The following is a 12,578-nucleotide window of genomic DNA, read 5'->3' as shown; positions in this document are numbered from 1 at the left end:
TTGGCAATAAATAGCAGAGTGACGCATGCCTCCCTGCTTGACTTTGTTTTGCTTCCTGATCTCAGCACCTGACTTGGCAGTCCTACCCCTACTGTCATCCTCGTATTCAGGACTTTTGTGGCAATTATTTTCTTTGTTCCTGTACCAGCTGACACCAGGCATTCCTCCAGCACTCCGGAAAAGACTGCAGCTAAGTGACTAGTATTCTCCAGGGAGTTTGTTCCTTGAGTGCTGCGCTTTCCTAGAACAGCTGATGTATTTCAGACCTCGTATTTTGGCAGAGTGCTTATCTCAAAGAGACAAATGCATTTCTGAACATTCTACCTTATTATTGTAGGTACTTGCTTAAATGTGCTTTAGGAAATCTGCTTGAGCTCAAGTACTACAAAAAGTAACAGTGCAATTTTATAAGAGCATTTGCGTGACTTTTCTTTCTCTAATAGAATAACTCTTGGATTTAAATTCTGTCATTCATGCCTGTGTTTCAGGTTTGAGGAATTTGCTTTTTGAAGGGCTTTTCACACACACAGTGAAACCAAACCAAACCAAACTGTGCCACCCTAACTGTTTGAACTCAGAGTGGACATTTGTATTTCTTGGATTGTTTTTGTTCCTTTTAGTTTAACCCTATGCATGCAGGAAAGTTATATGTGATATAATGAATGCCCTTGTTTGTCTTTCTTGTGCATGATAAGTACAACCACAGTTCTAATTGAAGTGTGCAACAGTGAATCTCTGTAAAGCCAGCCGTAGTGTTGCAGTACTTATTGTTATGGTACTCAGTTTGGGTTTTTTGGTAATGCAGTGTTAGTAATTGTGCCAACAGTTATTATTATCCAAGAAAAGTGCTGGAACATCCCGGTGTTCCTCTACTGCTCCCATGCCCATATAAGAAAGAGACATTCAGTTTCAAGGAAGTTGAGTGTACTAAATCTACTATCACTCTGTCAACAATAACCTGCCCCCCCGAAGATACAGGGTGCCTGGCTGGACCGGCAAATGTGGCAGTGTTTTGTCTCTTTCTCTTCCACTCCCCCTTTCCTTTTGGGACACCTGCCAGGATTCTGTGTCCACCACGAAGTGCCGAGAGGTTTTCCAGGAGGTCAGGGGGCATACCATCGCCCATCCTGCTTTTATCTTAGATACGGCACACACATGGTGGTGATATGGGGGCGCCAAGGGGCACCAGAAAAGTGGTGCTGCACTCGGTGCAGCACCACTTTTCTTAAATCTGGCCCTAAGTTTTTTAACAAAGGACTATTACTAACCCCGTTTCTTACATTGGTTACTAGTGGTGATATCAATGGTAACCAGTTCAGGGATGCACTAATAACATTTGATAAGTTCAGTCTTGTCACACATTATGTATGCATTAATAGCCAAATATCAGAGTGAACGACTCTCAGAAAGTTCAAAGGTTTGATTGTGTAGACTCAAGATGTGGGAAATAAATGCCTCCCTACACATGAGTTCATGTATTTACTGTGTTTTGTGTGACTGGCAGCATTTTTGACATTATGTGGTGAAGCAGCGGGTTTTCACAGAATATTTTTTTTTAGAGCATTCCAAGGCCCTAACACTACTTCCATTCAGGTGTATATGTAGAGAGAACTTCTCTGTTGGTTTAGAGACAGCAACAAGTACCCATATCATAGTTTGGGACAAAGTGGTGGACCATACTTTTTGGATTGTAGGAGATAATTGAGGGGCTCCTGGAAATTCTCACACTTTTATGTGAGGGAGCGCACATTGAGTCATTCTTTTTTAGAGAGAATTTCCTGCCAATGGTACAGGACAAAAACCACTGCCAAGGTGGGACAGGAAAGCACTCGGAAGTTAGTGACAATTGTAGGAGTTCCTGCTAGAAGTCAGAAAAGTGTTCTGTGAGAATTTTTCCCATGGTGAGGGGTGCCAGAAACAGTTGTGGTTCCTGAGGTCCCCATACTTTATCTGTTTAGGAGATTACCTATCCAGGAGTGGCCCGTGGCCGTGGGTGGCCCAGTAATGGGATAGTTAGAACAATAAGAGGTGCAGTGTTAGCCTCTGAGGGAATAAAGGAAGGGCAGCAGGTGCCCTGGTTTCCATAAGTGGGCTAGTGATTTACCTTGATGAGATCTGAGAATGGGTAATGGACTCCCTAAGGGATGGGTTAGTGTTAGTGGCAGAACCTGAGATATCAGGGTAGGATAGACGACTGCCTAAGTACAGTGAAGGATGTCACTCTAGAGACTGTTTACCCAGTCCTGAGATGTTGGCTGTGGTGATGCCCTGTCTGGTGTCCAATCAGGGAGGTCCTGTGGTGTCAGACCCTATGGACAAGGTTTGGAGACCCTGTAAACTGAGGGTCAAGGAAGCGTTGAGTCTGCCATGAACCAATCACAAATAAGACCTCAAAGAACACATATAATTGCAAATAAATTACTCTGAAACTCATTAGTAAGCTTATATATGTATAGAATGCATGTTAATCCATGATCCATGCATACAAGATGTAATGATGTCAAGGTCTAACAAGACAACCAAATTCATTAGATGTTTGTTGGGAACATGCAAGGTCATGACACTATTTTACACATCCTCTCATCAACGTTGACCTTTAACAGCAATTTACATTCATTAAGAGTACATTAATCTAAGATAAAATCACTATGAGCACAGAAATTCCCATTTGACTTTATAAAACACATTTTCCAACATGTCACCAATATGTTCTGAAATATTGTATGTCTTATCGGCACGTTAGATTATACAACTTTGATTTTCAAATAGCTTAATTGAGCCACTAGAGTTTTAGATGATTTGCAAATAATCAAGAGGTTAGAATGCATCTAAATCCATAAATATTGTTTTATAGTAAGCATTTTCATAAAGGACATCCCTTGTAGAGTCTACTTAATGTAGTATGATAGCATAAACAAAATCATCTTTTATATAAATGGATCACTCTCATAACTCCTAAAATAACACTTTGTAGAAACAAAAACTGGTGCACATTTACGTCTGTACCCTTAGACACAGTTGTAGCAAATTAACAACCTTTTTGTGGTGTTTTCTTGTCTTAACCGTTTTGCTGGCTTTATAACTTTGTGCTCTTTATACCCAACGACTAACCAGTGGTAAAGTGCCTATGCACTTCCTTTTAACATGATGAAATTGGTATACTCCGTCTTGACATATTTAACTTACCTATAAGCCCCGGTATAAGTCCCTGAACCACATCATTACTTTAAATGCCACTAGTGGTCTGCAGTACCATACGGACCATCCACTACAGTGAGAGTGCAAACATAGCTTCAGGGCTACAATTGTAGCCTAAATGTTGATCTGTCAAAATAGCCCATTTTAACAAGTCAAAATCTTCCTTTTAAATATTTACAAGGTACTCCTTAATAGACCTTATTGCTCTAAAGGCATGGTTCCTAAAAGTAAGATATGTAAAAGATTAATGTTGAATATGTTCTTACAGTAAAAAAGACCCAAAAGCAAATTTCACTGTGGCACGGCTGGCTCTTTCACAGGAAAACATTTTGTCTCATTATTACATATATTAATAGTGCTAAGTTTGACTAAGAACAGCTACAAATATAATTCAAAGACTCTTTGAAATAGTTATTCCAAATCTGATTTAAAGTTAATATTTAATTTTAATAAATATTAAGGGAAATGTGTTTCAAAAACATACATTTTTCCTGCCTAAAGCTTCTAAAGGCCCATTTGCATGAGCTCCAACTGTTTCTCATCAGCTGAATAGCCACCCTGATGAGGTGTGAAAACTGCTCCAAGAGCAGAGACAAATGCCTTGGATGTGGGGAGAGAAGGGCACTGTGGGATTGTGTGAAGTAGCACACGCAAAGGATGGATAGAGTTATCCCTTGGAGCTTTTACCTTGTTGGGTAGGGAGGGACTAGGACTTATCTACACTCACAGGATGGTGCCAGGCAAAGATTTGTCACCCCTGGCACCCTCCACAGATTACTACTGGATCTGTGGAAGATCAGAAATAGACCGTACTTGCTGGATGTATGAAAGCTGAGAAGAGCCTTGAAGGACTGCACATCTTCTCCCTCTTGTACCAAGGAAAAAGAATTGGACTCCAAGGATCATATGATTGACTTAATGTTCAAGCTACTGGGACACAACAACCTACAGGAAGACTTCCCCACAACTTGCCAGCTGACTAGTTCCAGCTGCACCTGCCCTTGACCTTGATTCTGGGTCCTGCTAGAGAGAGTCTTGACCAGTACTGATCCTGAGGTTCTGAAACCCTGGGCTGTATCAAAGTGCACTTGTCCTAACTTCCTGAAAACCCTGAGATTTAGAAACATTTTGGCCCCAAAGACCTCTGGAGGACTGGGAAAAACCTGCCAAGTCGATCTGACAAAGGTCTGCTGCCAATAGGCTCACGATTCAGGTTTCTCCCACTCTGAGCTATTCTGAGCTCTTCCTTAGCAGCAAATCGGATTCAGGGGGACCTCAAAGAGAATGTACCCGGCCTTGTGGAGCCATTTCTGGCTACAGCCTGTAGCCTTACCCAACTGGAGAAATCCAAGCTTCAAAAAAGTGAGACTAAATCAGAATGTAGAAATATTTATAAGGCAAAAGCACTAAAAGTATTCAGTCAGCAAGGGATCTTACGTGAGCATACATTTCAAATTTCTCCTACTCAGAGATTTCTTGCAAAAAGCAAAACGCTTTGCAGACACCTTGTCCAATGACATCATGGGGCCCTCTTTGACTACAGCGTGCTGCCTTGTCCTGCTGAGGATTTACAAAGCCACTCAAAGCATGGGTTAGCATGGCTTTGTTATAAAAAGGTACCCCCTTCTTGCACAAAGACTATCCTGACCTTAAGACAGGCAGTCTTGAGCTGAAGAGCTCAGTGTATATATAAATCGATTTCTCCCTTTCATGCAACACAGCACAGCAACTTTACCTGCTTTGCTGCGTTCAATAAAATTTTAGTTCATCTTCGCCTGAAGGTAAAACCTTTGACCTGCTTGTACGTGGCTTTTGTATCTGGCCCGTGCTCCATAACAGTTCAACTTAATGTGTACCTAGGTACCGGTGAAGTGCAACTAGATAACTACAGTTGGCGCTTAATCCTTTTTGGCAATATTTTTAAACTTAAAGTTTAAATAATCATATCACCATGATCTGTTATGTGATTTCTTGTCTTTTTGGTGTCATTTTATTTATGCAAATATGCTATATTTTTCTAAATAGAAATAGAAACCAGAAAAAGTTTGGGTTTATTTAGTGCCTTTAGTGGTTTACTTTGATGATTTTGATTATTACTAAAGGTGGGTAGTTACCTCTCTCTACTAATACTTCAGCTTCTTACAAAGGCATAGACTAGTTTTTGTTATGCTTTGTGACTTCCAGGTATACCTATACTTCAAATGTACTATCCATTAGGAAAAAAGTAAGCAAAATGAGGATTTGCCAGTTATAGTCATTAATATTAGGGTTAGTATGTTGTCTTAAAATAAGACCATGCTCTATAGTACCATCTGTATTAAATATATATGAATACATTAATTATAGTTACCTTTTTACCATTGTCCACAAACAATAAAAACAAAACTAGAACTCAGTCTGACATAGGTTGGCCCTTTCAAAAGTAATTTTTGGTGAAGCGGAACGAGAAAACTTGTTCTGTGTTTTTAGCAAAGGAAATATATTAAAAAACGAGGATTATGAAATGATCGATTTACCACAGGGATGGAATGTTCCCTTGTGTAGTTTTATTTGACTCATGGTGTGATTAACACTGTGATGCAAAGTAAGAGCTATAAGTAGCAATTAAATTAAAACACAGGTTGATTATATTAGGAGTACCTCATGGGCATGTGGGATGAGGAAACCTGGTTTCCAACAAAGCAAACATACTAAACAACGAAGATTGAGAAATTAAATGTTTCAGTAATAGATTCACTGTAGGTAAAAAAGTTGGACACATGACACCAGTGATGTGAATTGCACTGTGATGTAATTATTTTTTGTTGTTCATAGAATGGGGTGAGTTGTATCTAAACAGTAAACTTTATGTTTATATACAGTCTTCCTGGAACATTTTCCTTATCGGCAAATAATGATTTTACAGTGCTAAATGTAGAATAGTTAAAAAACATAAACAAGAGGGGGGACTTGGCATTGATCTGGGGTGGCTGCTTTCTTCTAAACTCCATGATGAGTGAGACGGTAGGTCAGGCTGGAGTACATTTCAAGAAAACACTTATTTCTTTAAGACGGTGGAAATGTTGAGCAAACATCCTTGGACCTCGCTGGCGTGTGGTGAGAGCGCTTTCTATTTCTTTCATTGATTATTTTCTTTGAAAATTACAACGGAAGCCATGGAAAAGATAACACCCGCCATTTTGAATTTCATCTCTCCTCAGAAATGCCTCTAACACACATGAAAATGTTGCTGCTTGGAATCTAAGGTACATGGAAGCCTTTTAACAACCAATACTTGCCCCTACTTTATAGTTAGTGACATATTGAGCTACTTTTCAACTATTCTAATATAATAATATATATTATAGCACTTTTGGCTCAATTTAAACTCCTGTTCTGCTCTGTTCAATGACTGTTCTGATACTACATTTATATGGTTAGATCCAGAAACCTTAAAATTAATCTCAGCAAAGCACAGAACTCGACCACTTTTCACCACATCCAACTTGTTCTCTATTTTGGCAGCTATGAAGAATTCTGGAGATGTTCCTGAGGAGTCTATCTCCTCCTCAAGTATTTTAATGGGCACACATTCCTCCACTAATACTAAACTACTATCTAAACCAACTATAAACTCTTTTGCATCCATTAATAAAATAATTAAAAAAGACTCTCCATCTCCTATAAAAAAAACTAACACCATAATCTCAATGGAGTTGCTACTTGAGAAAATTCTCACACTTAAACCAACATGGAGGCAACAAACAAACAGCTCCAGCCTTTAGATAGCAAGTGGTCACATGGGTAGGAAACAGTCAGTCAGGTGGAGAGGAGGGTTGAGGTCCTTGAAGACTCTGCACAAACAATTCATATTTTGAAATCTGAAGTAGCTTCTTTAAAACAACAGCATTTTGTTTCAACATTGCAGAGGAGTTGCTATTTATTTTTTAGAGTATCTTGATCTTCTCAAGGCTATTAAAGCAGCCAAAGCTAAGGGTCACATCTCCTGGTCTAAATCTAGTTTGTACTTAGCTCAAGCTTTTGCCAAATCTACTGTGGAAAGGCTTAAGAAATGTCTTGATCTGTATCCAGATCTTTGGTCTCTGAATGCTAGATTTGGTCTTTGTCATCCTTGCTTGTTCAAGGTAACAATAAGGTAACAATAAGACCACTACTTATGAAGATACTTCTCTTCTGCAAAACTTCATTGAAAATTGTAGGGGTGAGACAATGGCTCCTTCCAAAGTTAATAATGCCTGCTCCTTGTACATCTGGAATGTTTGGATATTATACTATTTCTGCTATATTTATATATTCCTTTGTTTTCCTTGAAGATATGGTAATTTATTTGATTGAGTCAATTTACCAATAGTTTTTAACTATATATTTTCCTCTTCTTGAAGTACCCACACTCTTTATACAACCCATTATAATGTAATATGTTATCTGATCCTTCCTCTCGTCTTGGCTGCTTCAAAGTTTGGCCGTGTCATCCCCCTCATGTAGCTCCACCATCCTTAACTATATGTTTGTTCTGTAGGTGTGTCTCTTACGTTTGTCTTTTTTCTTTGTTTATCTCTCATTCATTTCCACTTTTCCATTTCTTTCTCAATCTTTTTCTCTTTCTTTACCCTTTCCTTTTCTCTTCCTGATATATTTCTTCAATCCCAACTCTGTTCTCCCTACCTCATATTTTATTATTGCTTTCAAAATTGATATCTTTATGACTCACACGTTATTGTTTTTGGTACCTCATGGTTATCTACAATATGTTACCATACCAGGGGAGGCGGAAGGTGGATGGTGTCTGGCTGCCATCAGTGAAGAGGCCAGAGCCTGAAAAGATCTCTATAGGCCAGCCATTTCACCATGAATGCCTTCCATGAATGCATTTGCCTGTTGTAGCTGAGTTGCCAGTCCCTGGATGGCATTCACAATAGCTGACTGACCCACAGGGATCATTCTCTGGAGGTCAATAGCCTCCTCACTGAGGGCAGCAGGGGTAACAGGGACTGGGGAGGAGGTGCCTGTGGTAAAGGAGATGCCCACCCTCTTGGGTGAGCTGGCACAGCCAACTGGGTGGGGAGCAACAGGGAGGGTGGTGATAGAACGGGGTGGCAGACAAAGATGGTGTAGGGAGATTCTAGGATGGGTCCACCACCACTAGGGAGTGTCATTTGAGGAAGAATCTGATGATTATGTACTGGTCTCCCCCGTGGCAACCTCTTGCTCTCCAGGCCACTGGGTCCCTCTGTGTTGGTGATATCTTGACCCGAGTTCCCATGGCCAGATGCTTCCCCTGTGACCCGTCTCCTTCACCTACTGGTGCTGATGCTGCAAATACTAAAAAATAGGGTCATCACATGTCCATAATCACACTTGAACTTGAACATTACCGTGATGTCAAGTAGGCCCCCATAAAAAAAATCCACCAAAGTGGCGCATACATCTGCCATACCATATGCATGCCATATAAACTGTCAACAGTTGCCCACAGGAAAATCTGGATCTCAGCCAACTACAATTGGAATGCTGAAGTTGTGCAAGAACAATACCCATTTAACAAGGATGAGACACCTTCTCCCTCAAACCTTTGCCCCATGAAAAAGACCTCAGTCACCTGTTGGCATATAATAGTAGGCCAATGCCAAATACATTTCCGCAGATCCCACACAAGATTCCACATCTATTTGTCACATACATAATTACACAACAATTAGAAATGATGCTACTAAATCATGCCATGTTGATGACAAAAGTACTATATCCTAGAAAAGAAGACATGAAAATACACTTCACCAAATGATATTTGCCACAATTGAGTCATGGAGGTAGTGTTAATGTTGCTCAGATAGGCCACACATGTAGCATGGAAATGGACACTGGCGACACCATGTGCAATATGTCAGAGAAGATACCCCCAAAATACACAACACAAGGAATCAGCATGCACCAGGGTAATCGAATCCGAGTGCATCAGTAGAAGCCATTATTCCTTTGTATGTTGTTGAGGCCCTAAGATTTGCAAGTACTTGCAGAAGGTTCTTAACATGTTGCCAAATGGGAACCTACATCACTGTCTCCATTTTGGTCCTACTAGCCCAGATGTCTGTGGATGAATGGATGTACCCAAACACATGTGATTTCAACATAACTTGCAAGTCACTTCATGATGCTGGTCAACAATCAGGGCACAAACCTTACCCATTACGCATGTGTAGTGCACTTTTCCACATCAAGGGCAGAGGTATTCACTTTATGGCTCTAAACTCTAGGCCTGCCTTTTATGTCACTCAGTGCTAATGCAGTTTTACATGCCAAATGACATGCTATTACGGGTGAGGGTATGTGTCAGCCAATAAACAATGGTGGCACACTCCTGTGTGTGGCACAACATGAAATGTGCCCCCATTGAAAATTCACTATTCCACAAACAGTTTGCTAGGAATACAGACATCACCCCATCAACATAGGTAGACCAGGTATGAAACTGCAGCCTACAACTGTTTTCAAAAGATAAAGGGACACACGCTGACATGAAGGAACAAGGTATGTTGCCAACAGTGATGGCTTATAAATCATACTAAAGGACATTCCCCAATTGCCAAAGGGAAAGTATTGACCTATAGCTGCATCCAAAGAACAATGTAAACCCTGTCACACCTATGTTGGACATCTTCACATTACAGACTGCAGTGAGGCACAAGCACTCATCATATGCAGAAGACAGCTAGCTTCTGTGTGGAAGATGCCTATATTAACATTTACCCAGACACATGGCAGAGGGCAGAGATACATCACCTACTTACCTTTGGCCTGGAACATTTAGGAGTAGTGGTCTGTTGCACAGAAATCACACACTACAACAACAAACAGTACTTGATAATCAATGTACCCATCCATATGTCATCCCTGCAGAGCACGTGGTTTCTGGAATCCACCCAGTTGTGTCCTAGGTCCCTGGTCCAATATGCAAGGCACATCAGTATGCACCACATGACATGTCTTCTAGAACAATCCCTCATCTACTGTGTGACACATGGCTCATCCCTAATTGTCATAGGGAGCTGTCAGAACCTAACTCATTCATTTGGCAATGTGACAGGCAGGAACTCACCCCCTCGTGGCTTCTGTGCTGCCCTACAATGCCCATCAAGCTCCAGGTAGGCCACTGCCACCGCCAGAATGCGGGCCATTAGGGGGTCAGAGCCCAATGGGCACCCTGCCCACTTGGGGAATATATCCCCCGCTCAGCCTCCACCATCTTTCAGGCCCAGCATTTCAGGGCCTCCCATCTTTTTCTGCAGTGGTATTTTGGCGGCTGTGGACCCCCAGGATCTGCACCTTCTTGGTGACGGTTCTCCACAATCCCTTCTTTTGATGGCTATTGACCTCCATGAATGGAAAAGACGAATTAAGAGATCATGATCACAAGTCTCATCACAAATAGTAGAGCCACATACAAGTCAGTAACATCAAGCTCAAACTTTCCTATTTGTCAATACTCTCAAGTGTGACACAAACAAGCCACTTAGTACAGAGACATGACTCCAAACATACATTTCCCCATCTACAGACTAACCTACTACCCTTCTCAGGCACTGCAATGACTAAGCAAGCTTACGGACATCATGTAGGCCATGCTCTAGCAACCTGACTGAAATGTGAGTCATTTTGCGATACATCATACATCTGTGGCTTCTGAAGGCATACATCGACCTACACATTCACACTCTGTGAGAATGACTCACCACATGCTGTCCCTACAGGCAACTGCCAGAGGATAAACTCCAACAGAAAACAATGAAAGGACTGGCATGGTGGGTACGGAAAGTGTCTCCCCTGTTCATGTGTGGCCATGTGGACTAACAAATGCCGACTCATGCCACATCAGGGGGTGGGCTTCTGTGGTTTATACCTGTTGCACAAAACACTCCCATGGACATATGTGTCCATCCTACAGAGATGGCATCCAACAAACAAGGGCCATGCATTGTACAGTTTCTGCTATGTGACCAAACTACTGAGTCCTATATCATAGCCTCCCTGGAATAAACACACTGTCTGCACTGTGGGACTATCATTTATGCAATAAGCATGTACAGGACAAATATGACTTCTGTGACTGTGATAACAGGGCTGTTTTAGTAAGGGACCTGCCATGAGTCAAACACATACACTGACAATGATGCTAAGTGCACATATGGATTAGATTAATAACTTAGTTCTGGTCCCATTCCAAATCTGATCAAATGAATGAGGCATTCTGAGCAGGATTTCACACCACAGCCTCATATTGTCCACAAGACAAGATACAGGCAGTGGGTACAGTGCCACAGTTGCATAGCCACAGTGACTACAACCCAGCCTAGACTAGAACCCATGGTGGGAGGTATATTTGACAGGCCATGGTCTCTGCAGTCCGAGCAGACAGAACCTACATGACATTCCATTCCCATCACTTTCATGCATGACAGTACATCATGTAGCCAACAACAAATTGGCATGTAGTGTGTGTGGCAATCTGAAGGGCACAGTAAGTCATGATATGCCTCCCAAACAACAGCTTAGCAAGGAGAGATGTGTTTAGAAATCTCAGTGATACCATAACATAGTTCACGTTACTCTCAACTAACTCATACAACATGCTTATTTAGCTCATGTGGTCATGAACATACCTGTTGCCTGACATTTCCAATAATCATAAAGAAGATGGCAGTGGGTGGCAGTAATATCTTGTCACCTACTTGTGTACATCCAACACAAGGAGGATCTAGGTACCTGAAAGTCTCATACCACACAATGTGACAGAATTTTACATATGGCACTGACCACCAATAACTTCACATTGTACATCCCATAGATGCCACACAGACAGCAACAATAGGCACATGGGTAGTCAGCCTAGCACACATGTCCATAATCTAGCCTGTGAGGAGGGAAATGATGATGAAGTGCAGAGAAAGCTGTGTACATGAGGTACTTACCTGCTCCTCTGGTGCACCATAGAGCTGTTCATACAGGGGTAGGACCTCGTTCCCTAGCCTCTCCAGCTCCTCTGGAGATAAGGCTGAGACCCTATCACCTGCTGGTTATGGCATGAATGCTCCCAGAGGCAGTACACAGCAGCTGAGTATGTGGAGGTCTTGCTGGCAGCAGTGTCAGGAGACAAGTGAGTGAATCTGCGGAGCATGGCTGTCAGGTCCACCACATATGCGGTCATCATCGCTGGTGGACAGAGCCACTGTCCCGCGACCGCCACTGGCAACAATGTTAGCCTGTGGTTGTTTCTCCTGCCATTGCAAATGCCTACCATCGTGACGACTTCTGCCAGTGGTCATGGGCAGTTTCCAATGTTCAGTGGAGTCAGGCAGCTGCCATTTTAGAGGCCCGAAAAGAGG

Source organism: Pleurodeles waltl, chromosome 2_2, assembly GCF_031143425.1.
Source record: "Pleurodeles waltl isolate 20211129_DDA chromosome 2_2, aPleWal1.hap1.20221129, whole genome shotgun sequence".
In the NCBI taxonomy this organism is placed as follows: domain Eukaryota; kingdom Metazoa; phylum Chordata; class Amphibia; order Caudata; family Salamandridae; genus Pleurodeles; species Pleurodeles waltl.
Note: the sequence above shows the minus strand (reverse complement) of the source record.